The 22412-nt window shown below is 44.8% G+C and overlaps 2 protein-coding genes and 1 non-coding gene across 4 annotated transcripts in view; 2 read left to right on the forward strand and 1 right to left on the reverse strand.

Moving 5' to 3' along the window:
- The window catches only part of Ss (aryl hydrocarbon receptor spineless), a 192953-nt gene that overhangs the window by 155809 nt on the left and 14732 nt on the right, over positions 1-22412 (reverse strand). The window lies entirely within an intron of this gene.
- Positions 1-22412, forward strand: part of LOC143354449 (uncharacterized) — a 307139-nt gene that overhangs the window by 15962 nt on the left and 268765 nt on the right. The gene's annotated exons all lie outside the window — the stretch shown is intronic.
- Positions 12490-12561, forward strand: Trnad-guc (transfer RNA aspartic acid (anticodon GUC)). Its single transcript has one exon. It is a non-coding gene; the product is annotated as a tRNA-Asp (tRNA).

The following is a 22412-nucleotide window of genomic DNA, read 5'->3' on the forward strand; positions in this document are numbered from 1 at the left end:
ACTCTCTCTCTCTCTCTCTCTCTCTCTGTATACACAGATTGGCAACACGATACGGGTAAAGTAATCCCGTGGAGGAGTAATCGCTGCGTTCCTGACGTATCGATCAACCACCGGATATCCACGGCACGTCCTGCTAAACTCGCGCGAGCGCGCGCGCGCGTTCATGCAACGACGACTCGAAGAAAAAGGGATACACACAGAGCCCTTCTCCTCCCCTTCGCCGTGTTGACTAGAAGGAGGAGGAGCGGACCGGAGCGGAGCCGCGAGGAGTTGCGTGCCTTCGGACGCGATGGATTTACGGCAGGCTTCAATATTAGGTCGACACTTGGATATTAGTTCATTCGGGAGTTGCGTGCGCCCGGTAATCGCTGCGCGCCGCTGTCATTTTATCGAATCGGATCGACGATAATGCCCGCCGATCCCGAGCCTCGCCGCCCAATCGACTCGCCTACTCGCCGAGTTGAAATCTTTATCCCGCTCGAGCATACTGTCCGTCGAACCCGGTCCAAACAAACGCGCACCGCTTAAGTGGCCGAACCATGTCCCGCACATCGCCGAAATCTCGACGTTGGACTATATATTGTGGCCAATCGCTTTTTCTCGAGTTTTCAAAGCTGAAGTTCAGGGGAGATATTTTGTTACATACAGGGTTAGTTCTTCGGGGAAGGTGTTTGGCTGTATTTGTTTAGGACATTTTTAGAATTCATTTTTGTGTGAGAATGCTAGTACTCAAGAGAATGCTCTTACTCTGGCATTGTCTCGTTTCTGATTTTAGCCTGTAGGAGACAGTGTCTTCGTTGATAGATTTCAGGTACTACTGGTAGAGAATTGATCCTAAGAATAGAAAAAGTTGTGTCACCCGATCATTTTCGGTCAGTTTGGTGTCTTTTATCCACGACAGAACCTGCTGATGAATTTTTAAAAATTGCTAAAATTTGACAATCTTCGCCTAACCTACCAACGATTCCTGTCTTCTAGTATACAGTAAGTTCCAGAAATCTCCTGCGGCAGAGTTTCCTTTAAAATATCCTACACCGAAAGACAACCGGCCCCGGGGAGACAGATCAACCGGGCAGATGTTGCTACCCCGGCCGCGAATCGATTTCGATCTTTCGCTCTCGATCCCATAAATATCTGGCCGAGCCAGTCAGCCGGATAATTACGTATCGGGGCGTAGAATGGGCGGGGAAACGCACAGCGCGTTCTATGGGGCACCGGTATTATGCTTATACGTAGTCGCGGCACGCTTGACCTTTTTGACACGCGGATGATATAATAATAATTGTTGCGCGCGGCGCAGCGGCGGCGGCGGCGGCGTCGACTGGGGCCTCGGCCACGAATCTCGCGGTGCTTCATTGGTAGAAAAGACGACGCGTCGTGCGCCTCTTTCTCGAAGGAAGAGAGCCGAGAGAAGTTGTTGTTGGGCCGGGGGACCCAGGGCGAGGGGCCCCGGTGTGCGCGCAGAACGGGGCCCCGTTTAATTTCCTCGCTTCGTTTCATGCTTCTCCTGAACGAGCTTTTTCGTTCGGCCGCCGTTTAATTAATATCCGAAGGCTGTTCCCTCTCCGCTCGCTCCTTTGGCACCGCGGCTTTAAACGTTCCCCGGGACGGGAGACAGTGACCATTAACATTTTCCCCGAGAGACTTAACCTTTTTTTACCGGGCCTCGTTCGCTTCTTGTCGCCTAACGAGACTCTGTCCTGGACGCTGCCTTCCGGAGAATGGCTGCTGCCACTGTCCAAACGGCTCGGTTCTTGAAAAGTCGCTCTTGCGATTCCATTCTAGCCGACCCATTCGACCGACCTCACCTAAAATTTCGGGGCCATTTTACTAAATATTTCTTTTTAGTCTGAATTAGTCGATTAGGCGACCAAATAATCAGTTTAAACAGCTTTATGTATCCTCTGTGACAGAAGAATATTCTTCTTCCACGCTTCAGGTTTCCTTTTTAAGGCAAGGTACAAAATTGACTATTAAGTAACTAACAATAATTCTTAGCAGATCGTTTCTACGAATGGGACAGACGTGTCCGGCGCGGGGCCCGCGAAATTCTCGCGGCGCGTGAAGTGTTGAAAAATCGCCGAGCATTTTTTCACCGGTGTCTCTGTCAGCGGGACAAAGTGCGGCTAATTACTCCTTGAGCGGAGTGCTCCGTCGAACTAATTACTTCATCAAATCACAAAGGAACGCGTGCAGCGCCGTGTCGGCGATTACCCGGCCCGTATACATACGCATTCTATTTGCACGCGAATAATTGATCGCGCTCGCGCTCGCGTTCGCGCGCGCGCGCACGGCCTCCGCGCGATTGAAAAAGAGCAGCCCGACAGCCCGGCAGAGAGGGCTTCTTGCACGCACGAAAATCTTTAACGCAAACGAGGCTAAATGGGTTCTTTGCCGAATACAGGAGGAAAGAAAAAAAAACCGTCCGGACGCGGTAGCGGTTCCTTCGGTTCATTTTTAATGGGGTTCAACCCGGGGCTAACCCACGGCGTAATTAAAACGCAGAAAATGATCCGGGACGAATCGGGATTATCGATCCCCGCCGATACGTTTTAACGCCGACCGGGGCACCGACGACGTCGATCTATCAATTCGTCGACGAACACCTTGGCACCGAAACCCACCGGAATTATACGTTACTGACGAATCGATCATGGCTACCAATCACGTTGTGGACAATTTCAATCTTCTACTAGGTTTAGGGGAATCTCCCATTGGTCTAGACTTCGTGACGTTGGTTCCTTTGAACATTCACTGTCGATCACTCACATAAAGCTTCGCAGCCTCAACGATTTAATCCTTCAGATGTGGCGCTGAACCAGAGAAATATTGACTTACACCACTTTTGCACTATGCGGTTCAATTATTGCTTCTTCAGAGTCACCTGAGACGCCATAAAGTCCCGAGTTCACTCGGAGATATTGTATTTCTGTGAAAACAGCGGAAGATGCATCGTATTACCTCTGTAACACAATTTCTAATTTTTTAACACTTCATGTGCCACCCATAAATGTTCCCCATAAGTCCTATAAATGAATTTTGGTTAAGAGAGTACTGTCGGTATTAAATATATTAACTTCTCAATTTTTGATCCATCAAATTAATTACTTTTGCTTCGTTGAGCTTCTGAGGATGGTACTCAAATAGGTTCAGGTCGCGTGACACCATTTTGACGATATCAAGCTAAGACGTCTAACCAAATCGCGGAGTATCAGTAAATATTCTTCCTTTATGCCAGTGGTTACAATTTGGACTTTTAATATTGCGAGAGACATCACGAGAGGACACACTCGTCCCCAAAGGTGTTAATGTTCGCAAGACATCATTCTTTCAACCTGCAAACAAAATGAAGGGTAGAAGCAAAAATAAGGCAAAGGGTACCAACATTACAGAAATAATTTCAGCTGAACACATATAATATTTGAACAACGTCCAAGCAGCTTGCTTTGAAAATTGCAAGCAAAACGGCGGAAGGGCAACACAGTTCGAACCTTGAAGGTTAGGAACGCCCGAGAAACGGACTCCCAGGGCGGCCAAGAATTTTTCGAAGTAACGTGCGAATAATTTAAAATGCTCTGGGAACCGGTGGGCGTCAGAATCCAAATTTCCGGGTAGCAAAGCAAGATGGCGGAGGAATCGGGGAGGCGGCAATGGTCGCGCGCAGGAGGAACGTTTTCGAGCCAACGAGGAATCGGAGCCGAGGTAGCCGGTATTCAGATAATATGCTAATTCCTTGACAGGTAAGTAAAGCACGTAGCAGATTAGCCCCCATACTAACCTCACAATTCAGTCGAATCGGTAATGGTTATGGCCGTTAATGGCTACGTATTTCAAGTCGAGCGACGATCGTTTTACTATAGGCATAAACCGGTGGCCGTCTCTTTCTTTGTTACTCGGGGCACGATAGGTGATGCCCCCGTCGGCCAAGATACTTCATCCTACTAATTCGGTATGCGGTTACGTCTGTTATCAGCTCTCTACCGAAATCTCGTTTCGCCGGGAGAGGCCGGTAAGAGCATCCCTTCAGCGTTTCGCATGGCTTTCTGCACACAGGGTCAAGATCACACACACGGAGAAAGAGAGAGAAAGAGAGTTAACATAGCGTTCACAGTGGAGCTCTTTGAGAACTCTCTCTCTCTCTCTCTCTCTCTCTTTCTCTCTTCGTGACGTTAGGACCGGCCTTTTTTGGCCCCGCGGACGTGAGAACGGGGCATTATCTCGGCAGGAGAGCCGCAAAGCGGTCGTTCCGGGTCACAAAGAGTGCGATTTTTCACCGGGGCCCAGAAATCCAGGGGCCAGTTCCCCGGACTCGCCGGCAAGAACAGAGCGAGCCGAACGTCGACGGTATAGTTCGCGCCGTTTGCGGCCGGCTAACAGCTTCATAGAAGGAAGCTTCGGGGCCCCGGTTATCGGCCGAAACGACCGGGTCAGCACGGACTTACGCGAAACCGAGGGAATAAGAGATAATCGGTGAACGAGCGGCAATTAGCCACGAAACCAGAGAGAGAACAGAGCCGGCCGAGAGACGCTCTGCTTCTTGCTTGTTGCTTCTTGCCCGGGATCGGGTTTTGCTGTGTTTACCTTTCCGGCTGTCGACGACCCGATTCGAGACGCGGATTCGATACCCGCCAGTTGCGAACGGCTCGGCCGATTTCGTGGCTTCTTGGAAACGGATTACGGTAATTGTTCCGAAGACGCTTTGCCAGATTCCCTCCGACTCTTGGCAGCCTGTTTTTCTGGGCCCCGGAGCATGCCTCGTTGCAGAAATTGATTTCCGGATGAAGAGGAATTCATTTCTCGGCTTCGCCTGACACTATGGGGGTTCCCAGAGCTTGCTCCCCTCGCGTATTCCCCTTTAACCCTTTTATTCCAGAATTTTCTGAACAATTGTAGCGTGTCCCGTATGTAGCTTTGCCAACCTATCCAGAGCAGCTAATCGATGAGTGTAACCTAAATCGGTAAAACGAGATATTGTTGGTCTCAAGGGGCACAGATAATTCACGCCTAAATTATTGTTTAGTTGTCGTAGATCAATTTTGTTTTTCCGAATAGCACAAGATTACAAATTTTAGTTGTTGTTCTATATTATGTTTAGGAGTAAGATGACCGTGCACCGTATCGAGCCTCCCCGTTTCGCCGCCAGAGGGACAACTTCAAGAACCCATTTCCATAAGCAAGAACCTGGACCAGATTATGTACACCAACACGAGGATCAAGCCTGTGTGAAGCGGTCCCGATAAGACACTCGATGACGAATACCGGAGAAACAGTCTTATCGTCCACTATTTGTCAAAGAGACACCTATCCGCTGGCGGTGGAATAAATTTGAAATGTGTACACTTCTATTAAGATAAACCTTTGTTATTGAAGACTGTAAATTATGCGACGCGGATCAGTTGAGACACAAAGAGGGAAAAAAAACACTTTTAAAAACACCACGTTTATCCTCTTTTACTGACAATCGCTAATGGACAGACATTCTTTAAGTTTAGCGTGTTTCTCAATTTTCTTCGCGCGATCTAATGTATTTAAAAATACTAAGAAAATGTAAATTACTAGGAAAAGAAGCGGAATTTTTATTTTGCAATAAAAATTCGCAGTTTTGCATAAAATTCTGAAAATATCTGTACCGATATTTTTGTTGAGTTAAATATACTAGAATTGAAAGTACGCGAGAACGTATCGCCGACGATTTATGTGAAAAATAATGTACCGGGATGGGGCACGGCTCGTACCACGGAGATTCGTCAACGGCTCTCGCCGAATCTGATGTTGGACAACGGTAACGGATCGGCGGCGGTAAAAACGCAACCGGAAACGCTGCTAATTGACGGTAAAAGGATAACTTTTCCCCGGGGCGAGAACTTTTTCTCAAATTAATAATAGAAGCGTTTCGCGTCCATTCCTCGGACACGAAAGCAGTAAAACAGAGCAAAAAGGAGTACGGTGCGCCCGGTGTGGAAGGAAGATCGAAGGCGAAAGGAAGCTAATGCCGGGCCGAGCAATCAGCGCCACGCGTAATGCGTATCATTGGCCGGTCCTCGTAAACACGAGCGCAAAAAACAATTATTAAGGGAAGATTGAAGAGAACGGCAGTCAAGAGGGTGCAGAGGGCAGGTCCTTCGAGGCGAACGAGGATCCTTAGCGCGAATCCCACGGTTGTACCTGCCGGTCTCGAGCCGACCGGCTGCCACGTCGTTGCGAGCCGTTCGAGAGATCCAGCGAGCCCGATCGCCAACGAGGAATCCGTTCAGAGTCCTCTCGCGGACCGTAAATTAGAAGGAGTATCGTCGAGCGACGTGTTAATGACGTCCCGTGACACTTGGGTCACTTCTATTTCATATACAATTACGCCCCGCTTATTCCAATCTTCCGATACCGAAGCCGATTCTGCTCGACACTCCCGGCGATCGGTATCGCCGCGATCGTTCTGTTTATAATTAATAACGTATAATTAGCAGGGGTATAAATTTAATCCAGCTTCTAGCAAACTGTTCGCCCGATCATAGAAGATCAATTTAACTGTCTCATAACGATCTCGCACGATCGAGACTCTCATTATTCAGGATTCTGTAATTACTCTGTCCGCCGTTGTTGCATTCCTTCCCGTCCAGATAGTCCTCTGTTTGATATACGATCGGGGTTCGGCAAGAACTCGTAGACTGCAAGAAAAGGTAGCATAATCTCGCAGAAAACGGCCGCGACCGCAAAATCTATTCGAGTTCTGCCCGCTCCCGCGCGCGCGCGTAATCAGCGGCGAAAGAACTCCCGCCAATTGGAACAGGACACGGCGAGGTACGGGCGCGGTGCGGCGCGGTGCGGTGCGGTACGGCGCGGCTCGGCCGCATATTTATAAAATGCAAATTCTAATTGCGGTAACAGCGACGCGAAATTAATGATTGCATTTAAAACGCTTTATCAGCGGCCGGCACATTTTAACTCACGTAATAAGCGGCCCGCGGCAGCCGGCGCGGCGCTCGCGTGTGTGCCCAGTCGAACGAAAAGCGCGGTCGCATAAATTTTTATTTAAAAAAGGGGGAAAACGAGGGAAACGTGTGTCGCGCCGGAGGTATCGAAACTTGAGACCCATTCCGCTCCGGTTCGCCGGGAAAGAAAATCCGTCGACGGTGACACGTTATCGCGTCGTCGACGCCGATTTCCAACTAGGACGATCTGATACGCGCTCTCGGAGAACAGAGTGTCAGCGCCGCCGAGTCTCGCCGGACAAAATGGCGCTCGACAGGCGGCTGCGGGGAATCGCGAATATCCCCCGTTATTTCGCTTGTTGGCTCGCGAAACACTCGGCTAACAGTTGCGAGAACCTACCGACAGGGTTGGCGTGATGTTCTACGGTGAAAAAAAGAAACCCGAGTTTTCGTGCTGTCGAGTCCCGTCCATTCCCTTCCCTCTCGGCGCTCATTGGCCCGCGCTCGTTGTCGGAGGATTCGCAAACATTTTGTGGCAGAGTTTCCAAACAGCCGCTCCACTCGGCCTGCGAAACACTTGTTAACACTTCGAGCGCCAGGTCTACTATTTCTGGGAGACGGAATTATTCGCTCAGATTTATCAACAAACTTTGACCTTATTGTATTCGACGTGTGCGAGGATCTGCAGAACGAAGCTTCAGAGAACACTTTCAGTATCACTCGTCTTTTCTCAATTTCTGTTTCAATGAATTGCTTTTAATTCGTGACATTTTTTAAGCTAACAGTCTAAAAACGACATACTCGGTTCATTCATTCCATCGGTTGTGCAAATACAGTCGAACCTGTTTTTGTGCGGTAGATAGGGACCGAATAAAAGTAACCGCACAGAAAAAAATATAGAGAAACTTCATAAGTAAGCTATAACACATAATTTTTTGCAACATATTAAAGAAAATTTTTTATGCGGTGGAGAGGGACAGCATAAAAAGAGTCTCGCTTAGAAAATATATCAAAGATTTACGAAATAGCGAGAAAGTGCTTTCCAAATTTAAATTACACGTGGAAACGTTTAAAAAAAATTTAATTTCTCATTTTAAACGTGGGGAAAATTTCAAAATGGACATAATTCAATACTACTCGTCGTAATCCAAAACGTGCATCTTCTTGTGAAGAGAACATTACAAGGGCGTTATAATGCCAACACAAAACAAATCGCACAAAATAAAATTCGCAAAGAAAAGGACCGCACAAAAACAGGTTCATTAATGACCGTGAGTGTTACTAATTAATTACTCGAGTGTACATATATTTCGCACGTTATTCGAACCAATAGTCCGTGCCCTAGCGAAACGTTACAACGAGGCATAGAAACAGCGTAATCACAGTTGGATTTGTTCTATCGCATATGCAAAAATCCTCTAGACCTTCGAGACACTTGTTAGTGACTGAGACTATCGTGTTAGCGCTTAACTATTCGCGTGTGCTTAGTTTTCGTATTATTCATGTCCGAACAGCTAATCGCTCGAACTCTGACAAAACATTACCGAGTCTAGAAAAGTCATAGTCACAGTTCGGTTCGTTGTATCGCCTATGCAAAATTTTTCTAGCTTGTACTCTAACGGAACGTTAAATGCAAACATAGTCTCACCGTTCAATTCGTTCTATCTCTCGAGCAAAAATTTTCTAAACCTTTCGGACGCTTGTTAATACCTGAGAATGTCGTGTTAGATCATAAGTGTGTGCGTACACTTTCAACGTTATTTCCGTGAAAACAGTCAATTGCTTGTACGAAACGTTAGAAAACCCGGGAAACATCGTAGTCACAGTTCGATTCATTCTAGCCGTCAGTTTCCTAGGGCTTCGAAACCCTTCTCGGTGATCTACACACTATCGTGTATGCTACTTGCCCGTTCGTGTGCAACGATACTGTATGCATTATCCTTCCACAAACACTCGTTCATTTGCGCATTAACGAAACGCTCCGAGCCCTGGAAACGTCATAGTCAAAGTTCACCTTATTCTACAGCTGATACCAGCGCGTTCTACGCCTCCAAATCAGCTCCTAACGATCGAGACTATCGTCTTGCAACTTATCTATTCATGTATACAAATATTTGTCTACAAACAACGAATTACCTATACACAGAACGAAAGGTCGCGAGATCTAGAACGTTAAAGTAACGGTCTACGTGTCCGGCAAGTGCACAAATTTTCACGTATTTTCCAGTAAACAAACCTTTTACATAAGCTTTTAACTTTTCAGTGCAAGTATCGAGTCCGTGGAGATTTATAAATCAAACTGTTTGAATTTTCTGTAAATTGTCTTAAATTTTTGTTTCACTAAAAGTACAGTGTTTACTCTGTATATGTCCCAAATGCCTAGCCGATAAAAGTCCCAGAGCTATCCCCACTGCCGCGGGGTATACCCCATGAGGGGTCGTGAACCGAGGATCAAAGAATCTCCTGAACGATATATGTCCCTGAAGAGACCTGTATTTCGGACATATATCGAGTACATTTTCTGAAACCAACTCGGAGTCGTAAAGCCGTCGATTGTTATTGCGAGTAAATCTTAGTAAATTCGAGAAAGTTGTTTATTAGGGGACCATAACATGATCACCCGGAAATCTCGATTTTTCGAGAAACGTCACTAAACGTCGAACGAGAATCCATTAGAGGTTCATAAATTCCTGGTTTCAGCGGTTTTCTTGCGCACGGCGGCCGGTATCTTTAACAGATATCGAGGCGCCTGCCATTGTAAAAAGCCCCTAAAAGAGGAAAAGGGGAAGAGAGAGAGAGAATCCGGTGGGGAGTGAGGAGAGCAGAAGGGTGCAGAGGCATCGTTTACTATTAATCTGCCAATTTATTTCGCCGGGGACGTTTTAACTCGAAACTGGAAACAAGCAGGTGCCTCGTTACTTCTCGCTCCTCCGCCCCGCGCGTCGGCCGCGCAGGCCTAATTACTCGGGATCCCGTTCGTTAAACAGCGATAAACATCTCGGCGATTAATAAGGAATACTGTTTATACTGGCTACCGGTCGAGGGAACCGCAACGCGCAAACGCCGATTCCCTCAAAAAATGCGGCCGAAGGTGAGACATAAAACGGACGGAGAAGGATCCTACGGGACCCAGAAACCGACGTTAATTGCGACCTCACGCCGCTCGTAAATTAATTTTCCGTTCGTTAATAGCGTTATTATAGTATTCGCGGCGGACATGGACGCGTTCGTTAGGTCGCCCGCCTTAATTCGCCGGGACAGCCGAAGTCGATGGAAATGATCAATGGGGCCACCGAGTGACGTCGACAAAAACACGCGGTTTTTCGAAAAAGAAATCCGTACGGGAACGAACCTACCAGGCGACTCGCAAAAAAGTAAATTAACTTTTTAGCGACTTCCTCCCGCTAAGTGATACTCGAGTCAATATTTCAGACACAGTTCCGCCCTCGAACAATCCTTTTCTTCAGCATCGTTCGCTCTTTGTGTCCACTTCAAGTTGTTTTTACCGTTTTAACGTAAAAATTGTCATGCTAACCTACAATTTATTGTTTGCAAACGATAGAAACATATACTATCAATCTATTTGAATCTTGACCTGAAGATTTAGTACGAGCGTAAACTGCATTTATAGCAAAAATGCGTAGGTGCTATTTAAAGTAGAGTAAACATTTAAAAAATTTGAGAATATGGTGGACTCCCGTACGACACGATCAAAAAATTGTTTACAGACTATATGTGCATGTATCTTCTGATTGGCAGTAAATGTACAGTCTTTCTAAACAATTTTTTTTTACTGTCACATGAAATATACAGACTTTTTAAACAATTTTCTTGATCGCGTTATACTTGAGTCTACAGTGTCCACATACAATTAGTTGCAGCTTATTAAACTTATAACTGATTGTTGGAATTTATTTCATGAATAGAACAAAATTAATCTGTTATTTCTTTAGAAGGAAGGATCGTTTGAATCGGGTTTTGATATACATTGTATCTGCAGTTAATATACATTGTATGCTGTCCCCATTGTATTATTATATATACCCATATCCTAATACTGATAAACAGAAATTTCTCCGTAACTCCTGCTTTTTTTAATAGACGTACCAATTTTTATTTTACAATAAGGACGTCTATTACCAAAGAATCTAGAGAGCTGATTGTTTGTCTTCTTGCAAAAATTTGCCACCCAGAAACAAATTAAATTTGTACAATAAAATACCCACGTGTTGGCCTACATTTGATTTTTTTTTTTGGTGATTATTCGGACCAACGAGTAGGAAGAATTTCTGTGGAATTTTTAGATTGTCGCTGCCATAACAGCAATCCATTTTTCGAGTGTTTCTGCTCGTGCTATCTCCAGCGGGTTTCGAGACACGTGCAGCACACTCCCAACCTCGAGGTGATGTAATTTACGACGTGACCCTTGACAAGTGATTTGCAGACGTCTCGTATAGTAGAGGGGCCATGAATGACTCCACAGTAATAGCGTTCTACTATTTGCGCTCCTCCGGGCATATCTTCATTTTCTTTTCCAGCGATGCACCGTGAGAAAAACGCGCGCGCACGGCTGTTTGTTTGTTTGTTTTTCCGCGATCCACTTTGATACATTTCAAGCAGTCAGTCTTCTTTCCTATTCCCTCTCTCCCTCTCTCTTTCCTCTCATTCTTAAAGTATACGTATCCTCTGTTATTTGTGGAAATCGAAACGATGAATTACAGAGGATACATTCGCCTTGGATGACGTGGCCGTGCGATGCTAAATGTCGTTTGACTGATTGTGTGCGTCTGCTGCAGTTCAATGTGCAGGACAATGGAAAAATGGAGACGTTGAAGATAGTTGAGAAAATCGATCATTTTCAGTTTAATGGAAACTTGATAGACCAGTATGATAATAAGTATCCAATGTCGTTTTTGAGATACATATTTATTAGACCACTTCACGAAAAAAATTAGTTTTTGTTTCCGACATGTTGGAAATATTCAAGAAAATCATTTAATGTCAGCATAAATACTTTGACGAAGAAAATCATTTTGTGTGTAATATATTGAACGAAAAACCATTCAATTTTAGCTTAACTGAACGATTAGACAAAGAAAATTGACTTTTGATTCCGAGGTATTGTAATTGTTTTAAAAAATCGTTCTGTTTCAGCTCAGTTAAACGATTGGACAAATCAACTGTTGTTACTCAAGTGAACTGAACCTGTTAATCGAAGGTTGATTTAACAGTTCGATAAGGAAAAGCATACTTCGTTCCCATAGATATAGAAAATATCGTTTGAAAAGACCGTTCCATTTCAGCTTCATAAACCGATCCGATAAAGAAAACTAACTTCTGAATACCTAAACGTGCATAAACATTAGAAATTTAAATGAACCTAACCTCAAAGCTGATTACGCTGCGATGGTAATAGCAGTCGGCCATTTGTAAATATCTCGGAGGACCCGATCTGACCGAAATATTATTATAGACGATTATTATTTTGAAGAATAACTACCGAGAACAAAAGTTCGTTAATTTGTTATTTTTCTAGCGCGTTTATTTAAACAATCTCCAAGAATCCTCGGTAGTATAGTGGTCAGTATCCCCGCCTGTCACGCGGGAGACCGGGGTTCGATTCCCCGCCGGGGAGGATTCATTTTTATAGTTGATATAAATTTTTTTTTATCGATAGGCCGATAGCAATCGATGGAAATGAATGTACGGGCGACTGTGACACGAGTGGATGTGTTTTAGATATGGAAATCACTGGACGGAGTGGCGTGTAAAGTATACGCGGTACGTGCATAAAGATCCGCAGTCCAGTTATAACATAATGCACCACGTACGCGGACAAGAAAAATGAAACGCGCGGAAATATGTGTCTAACACGGATCTACCACTGGTGCACCGCTTGGGTCAAGTCACTCTCGAACCTCGCTCTTTCACGGCTCATTCCCGACTGTCCTTTTCCCAAAGCCCCATTGTCACCCGAGCCTAACCAACACATGGCAGCAAGCAGCGCGCTTGAAACTAAACAGACGCCCACGGTCCCTTCGGGGTCCTTGAAAACTGTTTACGATTCTATCGGCGACGAACAGCCGATACCTGCGACGTCGTTCTTCTTTTTTTGGGTAGGCCGTTTAGCAATCGCTGCAACGAGTTTCCCTAAAATTGCGATCTCTTGTTCCTCAGTCGCTCGCAATAATATTCCGACGGTCTTAAAAAGGCAATAACTTTTTTAATATTGCACCATAAAACTCCGACTTTTTTTTTTAGAAGTTAGGACAATCAGTTTACTACATGCAGCGGCGGACCGTTAATTTTGGGGGCCCTGGGGCTAACACTGCTTGGGAAGCTACCCCAATTTTTTTTTCATATTTCAAAATAGGACATAATGGATTTAATAGAACATTGTCACCACATGAAGACTGTCGCTGAAATACATGCTGGTATCTTAAAATAAATTCGTAGTACATTCACCTTACGTTTAGCATGCTCTGTGACGTCAGAGAACAGTGAACTGACTCGATCGCTCGGCGGTCGAGAAACTAACGAAACAAAGCCGGAATGAATCAAACGACGATATTAAATATCGCCGGCGGTATCTTGGCGGACTAGGTGTTCCACTAATTGCCCAAACAAACGGAGAAATTCCGATGCGGCACTAATAGTCCCGAGACAAATCGGCAAGCGTCACGGAACGGTTCCCCGCGACTCGCTTCGTGGCTCGTCACGAAAAATCCTGCGGGCCAAAAAAGCATCGTCTCGGTTTCACGTGTCGTTAATGGCGACGCGGTGAAAAACGAGGCCGGATTTTCCACAGGGCGGACGAATTTCGGTGGCAAAAACGCAGACGTTTTACGGTTAATAAATTCGCGAGACGGCGCCCGATTTCCATATCTCCGGCGAAATATGTCTGTTTCGCGGGAAACGGGCACGTGACGGAGACTGGCGGATTGAAAAACAGAAAAAGGACACATAATTGGGGGTATTAGCTTGCCCCGTGACAAACTAGCCGACCATTAGAATTCTTCCCGATCCGTCGAATCGAAGACCTCGGGATTCTCGGGTGAATCAAGATGGCTGCCGGGGGACTGCCGTTTCTTAGAAAATTTTATTCATTTGGAAATTTTGCGTTTAATAATTATAGCATGGTGAAGGCGACATTTCTTTGAGAATTTTGCACGTAAGTATTAATTTTTCAATTTAATGCAGCGAATCGAAGACCTCGGGATTCTCGGGTGAATCAAGATAGCTGCCGGGAGACTGCCGTTTGTTAGAAAATTTTATTCATTTGAGAATTTTATGTTTAATAACTGTAACGTGATGAAGGCGATATTTCTTTGAGAATTTTGCACGTAGGTATTAATTGTTCCATTGACTGTATCGAATCGAAGACCTCGGGATTCGCACGTGAATCAAGATGGCCGAGGTTGTTTTAGAAACTTTTTAGGAATCTTGTGTATAATAATTATAGCACGATGCCGGCGATATTATCTTGGGAATATTGTGTGTTAATTTTTGAATTGTTGCATCGAACCGAAAGCTCCAGGATTCGTGTGTGAATCAAGATGGTTGACTTCGGTTTTCTAGAAAATTATAATTCATCTTGTAAATATTACTATCTTAGATGTTAATTACAATAGTTTCGCGAGCCTTTGTGTATAATAATCGCGGCACCGTGACGTCGAAAGAACCCGTCCCTGACGAACAGGTTAACGTAAATCCTCCGATTAACTCTATCTTAATTTGGTATTTCAATTCCGCCTTGGATCTACACCGATTCCCCAGCTGCTCCCGGTGTAATCCTCTTATCTCTCAAGCATAAATATTAATACAAACTTCTCCGCTGCAAGATAGATAAATTACGAGTGCGCGCGCAGGTAAAACGAGTCACGGGCTTACCGTTTTCTCGACTAGCTTACTCGCATGACTGTGAATTAAATCGCAACATTGTGCAGGCTCTCTCTCACTCTCTCGCTTGTACTTCGCGCCTCCATTCATTATTTATCAAGTACGCACAAAAGAGCCACGAACAACATCGTTACTCGCAAACTACCTAGAGCGGTCAAGGCTTTACCTTGTTGCGAAGAATGTTCAATCTTGACGCGCGAAATTGAAATTAAAAGTTACAGTTAAGGCGTACAGTTAAACATTAGAATTACTGTTTCCACGTTTCTGGAAAAACCTGGCTGTTATCCGAAAGATCGCAGTAACTGGAGTAAAGTAAATTGCGATAACTAGACCGAGGATCTTTATGCAAAAATCAATCGTGAAAGACAGACGTTAACTAAAATCCGTATTTCTCCTTTTAATGACTGCAACAAATTGGAAAGTGTGTAATAATATTATTGAATTATTCCAGTGTCTACACAGTTTGCTGATATTTATTTCTAGATATTTATTCCCTCTCTTAATAATTTTCAAAGCTCCTCCGAAAACATTTTTTTTGCAAAGGCAGGAAATAACGCTGGATGCTGAACCATCTATAAAAATAAAAGAAAAATGAAATGAAATTGAAAAAAAAAGAGGCACAGACCACAATTTTCGTGGTCGTCACCCATTTGCCAGGGAACCGTGCCTCCTATTAATCATTCGATATCAGACCCATGAGTGTATCTCTTTATCCGATCATCGGTGTCATCAACAAGTTAATTGCACGCGCGTCGTGCCTTTAAGGAACGCGCGCAGCGGTCAACGGTATCCAGGTAACACGTCGTCGCGTCACATAAGTTCGCTCGTATTTTACTCGTCGTTATGCCAATTCCGGTGAAAATTCGACTAGTAGTGTTGCGCGCAGCACGCGCGTCTCTCTCTCTCTCTCTCTCTCTCTCTCTTTCTCATTCTCTCCGCGGAAAGGCATGCGGCAGGTGGCCGGTGCGCGATAGTTTGCATATTCATCGGTTTCGGAGCTTATCGGGCCCATATTATCACAGCGTGCTTAATTGACTTCAGATTCCCTCATTAGCGCTAATGGGTTAATTCCAAAACTGTTTCCCGGCCGCAAGGCGCTAAGGAACCGCGAGCGGATCGTGCGCGCGTCGCGAGGACCGTTTACCCGCTCTGAATCGTGACTCATTGGACAGAGATAAGCTCGGATCAATTAAGTTCAATTACAAGGATCTACAGTGAGGATCGATAGGGATCGCGCAACGGCGGAAAGAACACCGCAAAGAATTTTAAAAAAGGCGACCATTATTAGACACAATGATGAAAAGAAGACAACTATCATAAACCAGAAATGGAAAATCTCACCCAAGGAACGAAAGATGCGATCAGATTTCACAAAAAAAAAAAATGGATAAATGAATGCTACATTGTTCGGTACTAATTAGATCAAAGCTCATTTTTTTATTGTAATGTCTACAACCCAGGTTCGGCTAAATTGTGAGTAGTTAATGCCACATTCAACTCTGTTTTAGGATCCATAAATCGTCTGGTTGGATTAACTATGGCGGGGGTCGGCTCTCAATCGGCCGTAAAGGGAAATATATAAAAAGGAAACATGTGGCAATAAACGCGTCGCATGTTACGTGACAATGCGTCACGAGAGAACTGCAAACATACGTAACCGTGTGTTCCAGTGATACAACCGCGTATACAATAATTGTGTGCGGTATAAAGAGCACAGAATCGTGTAACGACGTGCGCAATGCAGCATATCGATTTAATGAAAAGCGGGTGTGTATCGAACGCATAAAGCATAAGTGTCGTTCGTCCATCGGATGTGCGTCGGAAAAAAACTCAAAACATAACTCGTCCAGTTCGTTCCACCAAAAATACGAACTGGAAACCGAAAGATCCGAGAATTCTTGCAACAGCGTCCTAGGGTCTCTGGTGACCCCAACAACTGTACAATTTTAATTTAATTCTCGCTACTATATTGCACAATTGCAAATATGACGATTTTTCAACACTAATTCTTCGGAATTATTCGCGGATGAATTACTTAACAGATTTATTTATCAGTGTGTACAAGTGTGACACTTTGTAAAATAGTAAATTCTAGACTGCAGATTTTATGCACACAACTGTAAAAGAATAATAATGAAAGAACTAACTTAGGAAGTTCTTGTTTTACATAGAGATCCACATTCAAACATTAAAAATTGTTAAAATTCATGCGAAATACGGGAGAATATTTCCGAAAAATTTAGCATACATTTTTAGCGTATCGGACTTTCCCAGTCAGGGAAATCGAGTTCAATAATCTCGACCGAAACAACACAGTCACAGGGGCAGTCAACTTTTCCTCCCGAGCGATTCCCCCGCAAAATGGTGGGCACATCGTAGAAACGCGACCATGAATTTTTCACCGGTTCAGAGTATAGGAGGCTCGTGTTTCTCCACAAAACGACCGAGCACCGAGTGTCGGAGGGCCCGTGATTATCGACGGCAAGTTGACAAGCCGATTCCCACGAACGATCACATTGTCAGGGGAGAAAAATCCAAAAGGCTGGAAAGTTCCCCCGCCGACGACCATAGGCACGATTAGAGCGACAGACTTTCGCCGTCCCACGCGGCACTGGACTTCGTAATCGAGGATGTAATTTAAACTACTTACGGCCAGACCGAACAATTTGCCGGTAAGTCGGACGTTCTGGTCGCTCGTTGGAAAACCATCGAGCATTTAATCAAACTCCCCCCCCCCCCCGTCTTTTAATACTTTACCAGACCGCTGAGTGCTCCTACGAGTCGCCGGATTCGCAAAATCCCTGTTATTTGTGCGCTTCGTTTGAGCGGAGCGTCGAAGTGTTGCAAATAAAAATTGTTTTTTGTTAGAGAGGAGTCCAAGGTTGGAGGGTCTTTAGTAATTACTCCAAAAGTTCTACCGTGAATTTTAAATTCGAAATGCTTGAGGATCAATGGAGTTATGGGGAATAATTTATTGGTACAGTAAACTTACAAGCCCTTAGCAAGTAACAGCTAGGGACTAGTTTATATTAGGGGTACCCATAAGTAATCAATTATTTGCAAAGAATTTGTTTTGCCTTTAGTTCTGTACCGATCGTTGAAGAGGAAACACGTATTCTTTCACAGTTTTCGGTGAAGCAGCCTGTGTTCAAAATATTCTAAAATTTTCTTTTACACATCATATTCGTCATTGCATACTTTTTCATTTTCATGCGGGATTTAATGTAACAACAAAGAAAATTTGCGATGTTTATGGAGATGTATCGAAGGTCAACAAGTGTCAACGTTAGTTCAGAAAGTTGCTGCTGGTGATTATGATCTCTCTGACAGGCCTCGAAGTGGACGACCAGTTGAATTTGATAACGACACCCTAAAATCTCTAGTGGAAGCTGATCCAAAATTAAGTATACAAGAATTATCGAGAAGCCTTGGGTCCACATGGTCAACTATACAAAGGCACCTACACGAAATGGGAAAGGCATACAGGCAAGGAATATGTATACCGCATCAATTAGACCAACAAGAATATTCGTCGAAGTTTGCACTTCATTGTTATCCAGATTTCGTAGAGATCCATCTCTTAGCAGAATCGTTACCGGAGATGAAAAATGGATTCTTTATGATAACATAAAGCGTTCCAAGCAATGGCTTCCAATCAACCCCTAAACCTAGCTCATCACTTCGTCATATTTTGCTTCACGAACCCTCGATTTCTATAAGAGGGGGATTGAAAATTTACAGGAAAGATGGCAAACTATCCTCGATAATGATGGAGATTCTATAATAAATTAAGAAATAAAAACCTGAATTTACTACAAAGTTTGTTTTAGATTTCAAAATAATTGATTACTTATGGGTCCCCCTAATACATAAAAGTCCCTAGTTCCCAGTCCCTAATGTTAAGTCCAACAAATTTGACATTCCAAGCAATTTGAAAGAAAAGCGGGAGTTAACCGTGTTGGAACAGATTCGAAGCAAAGTGCGGTCACGCTGAAGCAACAGCGGACGATTTTACGGACGCACCTGACAGACCGACGAGCGATGAACCTTACCATGAAATCGCTGGCTCGAATCGCGTACTATGAACGAGGATTAAAAATGGTCGATCCCCGCGGATAAAAAGGAGGCATTCGAAGTGAACGAGCTGACCTCGATAGCTACGAAACGGATGAAAATGATAAAATGGTGCGGCATGCGATAGAAAAGGGTGAAGCCGGTATATACTATATGGTGGTGGGGGCGTAGAGGGGAGGGTAGGGGAGGGGTGGGGGACTTCGCTAGAAAGGAGAGGAAAGGCCGACGGTAACTTAACTCGACGCCCCGACATCCGATCCTCCCTATAAAAATGCACACGCCACTCACGTCTATGTAAACAAACGGACATCGAATGGTCGAGTGACTCTCTTTTTCCGGTTAGCTACACCTATTAGCTGGTATGTAGATCGTATAGCAGTCATTGCAGTTCCTGCAAACCAGCCCAACGGCCAGGTAAAGGTACTCCTCCGATTCGCGAAACGCGACTCTTTCGCGCTGGAATTCGACTCGAGTCCCCGATCGGACGTTCGGTGAACCTGAACAACTTATACGTTCCACACGTAGACGCGACTGTAGACCATGTCCCGGCACGCTCGCCATATTAGGTGTTACGTTTATTTACGCCGGCATTCGTTCGCTAAACTGTCCCTTCACTCAACGATTTTACCGAAGTTTCTTTATCGAATCAATCACGGTCGCATTCTCCGCGCGAATCGACTCGCTACAGTGAACTCTCGGTATATGCCAACATCACGGCTCTTGCCAGCGACATATATCGTCCAGGAGACATAACCCGAGCCGTGTTATGTATACGCTCCTCGAGGCCTCTCGAGTTTCGCGGCCCCTCACGGGGTATACCCCGTGGTAGTGGGGATAATTCCGCGACGTTTATTATCCAGGCCTTAGCGACATATGTATATTATTTATTTTTAATATTTGTGACTGTACCGTGTCCGTTACTGGACAAAATATCATGTTACAGAACAATTTTTATTCTTATATTTGATCAGTTCTTGAAACTGGAGAACGTTTTCTAAAATAGACCTCAAGCGCTTCCAAGCTATGTACTAAATAGATCTACAATATTATCGATCCCTGTTTAAAATTAATTATTAGACGGCCGATTTGGTGTATTCGCGATGAAAATGAGTAGATAAGAATTGAAACAGTGCGAATATTAAAATAATACTAACAAAATTGATGTATTGTTTCCAACATATTCAAATGATCGATGAAAGGAATAAATTTCTACATAGCTCTCGTATCTTGCACCGATCTACAGTGCTTGCATTTATTGTGCATAAACATCTGTAATCTACTATAATCGGAAACGCGTACCCCTATCGTCTACCGTTGCACAATCTGACAAAATGATATTCAAGTCAATATTACAGATCCCCGATCGTTTATAGATCCAATTACAGGTCTCTTCAGCTACAACCGATGTAAGAAGAATTTACCAAGGTAAAAGAAGCGTTTGATCCTTCTTAGCGTCTGTTAAACATCGTCCGCGCCGGACAATTATGCAAATCCATTAACCACACGTCGTTATAGACGTAAAAACACGTCTTAATAGTGATTGGTCAAGTAGCAATACGGGTGCTGATGCGCAGGCGAATAACAGGCGAGCGATACGGGTAATAAAAAGATCGTAATGAGGTAGGAGATCGTGTCCAGGTCCCGAAAAAACAATCGGGTCTCCGTAGGGATAAGTTCTTTCTCGCGGAGAAGCGGATGGAAAGTGTGCGGCTCGACGAAAAGAAACAGCAGAAAGCCTTCTGGAAAAATGTCTAAAATGGCGACACCGGATCGGTCGCGTAACTGGCGCGTACGCCGCCGCTCGACTATCATGTTGCAACCGCATCTACCGATTATTCTTAAAGGCAGCCGATTTTTCAGACGCCCGACGACTACCGGACACGGCAAAAAGGATCGAAATGAGCCTGGAGCCAATGAGTTCCCCCCTCCCCCCGTCTGGTTCCCACTCGTTTTCCAAAAGACACGGAAATTCTCGAAACGCGATCCCTGGTTGAAGAATCGCGTACAAAACTTTTCATTGGGTGCGCAAATTAATAGCCCTTCTTCGTGAATTTATTGTTTACAGTGAATTCTCGATACACGTCAACAACACGGGTCGTGCCAGCGTCGTGTATCGTCCAGGAGACATACCCGAGTTATGTTAACACTCCTCGGGGTCCGAAGCATAGTAGTGGGGATAATTCCGCGACGATTATCATCCAGGCCTTGGCGACATATATAGAGAAATCACTGTATTTGCTAACAAAGTCAATTCTAGTCTCCGGAATAATCCCCATCGCTTTCAATGCAGTTACTCCATCGTACAAGCGGGTCAATGAACTTTCGGTACGGTGGTTGGAAGAGTTGAATTCAAAATGAGGATACAATTGATTAACGGTGATAACCAGGAATTCATTTGTACACCTAATAGGGTCCGAACACGAGCATTCATTTGTTCGATCCCTCGAATTTATTCGCACATTTGTCTAAAGGAAAAATTCTCGGTGGTTCGAGAGACCCTCGTCCGCGAAGGGTCGGATTACTGGGATCTGATGTCTAGCGAGCGTCTCGACCATAATCACCGTGTCCCATTGCGTAAGAAATTTGCTCATTTGCTCGATTACGCGTCGAATAGCCGCGGGCCTCGTTAATCAATTACCGCATCGGGCCGGCCCGATTAATTCGCTCTCATTAGCGATAAGGGGGCCGGGCTCGGCTCGCACGCCGTTTCGAATTTATTCCCGGGCTATTTGCTTAAACAAAATATATCGGCGGCCGAATCCTCCGTGCTGCGTCTGTAATTTTATTAAATAAATCAAGTCGAACGGCGACGGCGCGGCTGCCGGAAACGGGCTCGCTTCTCCTTCGTCCCACCTGCCGCCGTTGGCACGCCTGAAATTATGCTAATTAAGACCGATCGGTGTACCAGCAGCGACCAGCGACAACAGCAACCGGGAGACAGAGAAGCGAACAGAAAATCGAGAAAAACCGGGAGACCGACGGAATTTATACGAACGTTACGACGCGTAATATTGTCCTGTGGGGCACTCTTTAAGATTACACGAGCCGCCGAAAACATCAAGTAGGCGTCCACACTTAGAGGAACGCCGAAATTATGGTTGCGCGTCAGATCGTGGTTCCCAGTGGGGCTCCGCGCCGGATCCTCTTTCTTTTCTCGGCGCCCCTGACGCTTCAAGGTCAGTTGACGAGGCCTCAAGGACGCCGATTCTTTTCCTTCGGAAGAGGACCCTTCGTTTTCCTAATTGAAACGTGTTTCGAGCGATCTTCCTTGGGCCTGCCCTCTTTCTCGACATTTTTCTGAACGGACTATGAACACCAGTTTGCTTTGCGATCGGCTGGCTAGGTCGTCAATTATCTTAGAACGATCTAATTAGCTTTAATGTTACTGATCTGCTGCTAACTTCACGGTTATCACCAGAACGATCGCCGCGCCATCTATCCTAACCTATTCAGCATTAAGTCTCCCTTAATCTTCAATTTGCTGTTACTTCAGGAGTCTTGTTTTCCTTAAAA

This window comes from Halictus rubicundus, chromosome 5 (assembly GCF_050948215.1).
Source record: "Halictus rubicundus isolate RS-2024b chromosome 5, iyHalRubi1_principal, whole genome shotgun sequence".
NCBI lineage: Eukaryota > Metazoa > Arthropoda > Insecta > Hymenoptera > Halictidae > Halictus > Halictus rubicundus.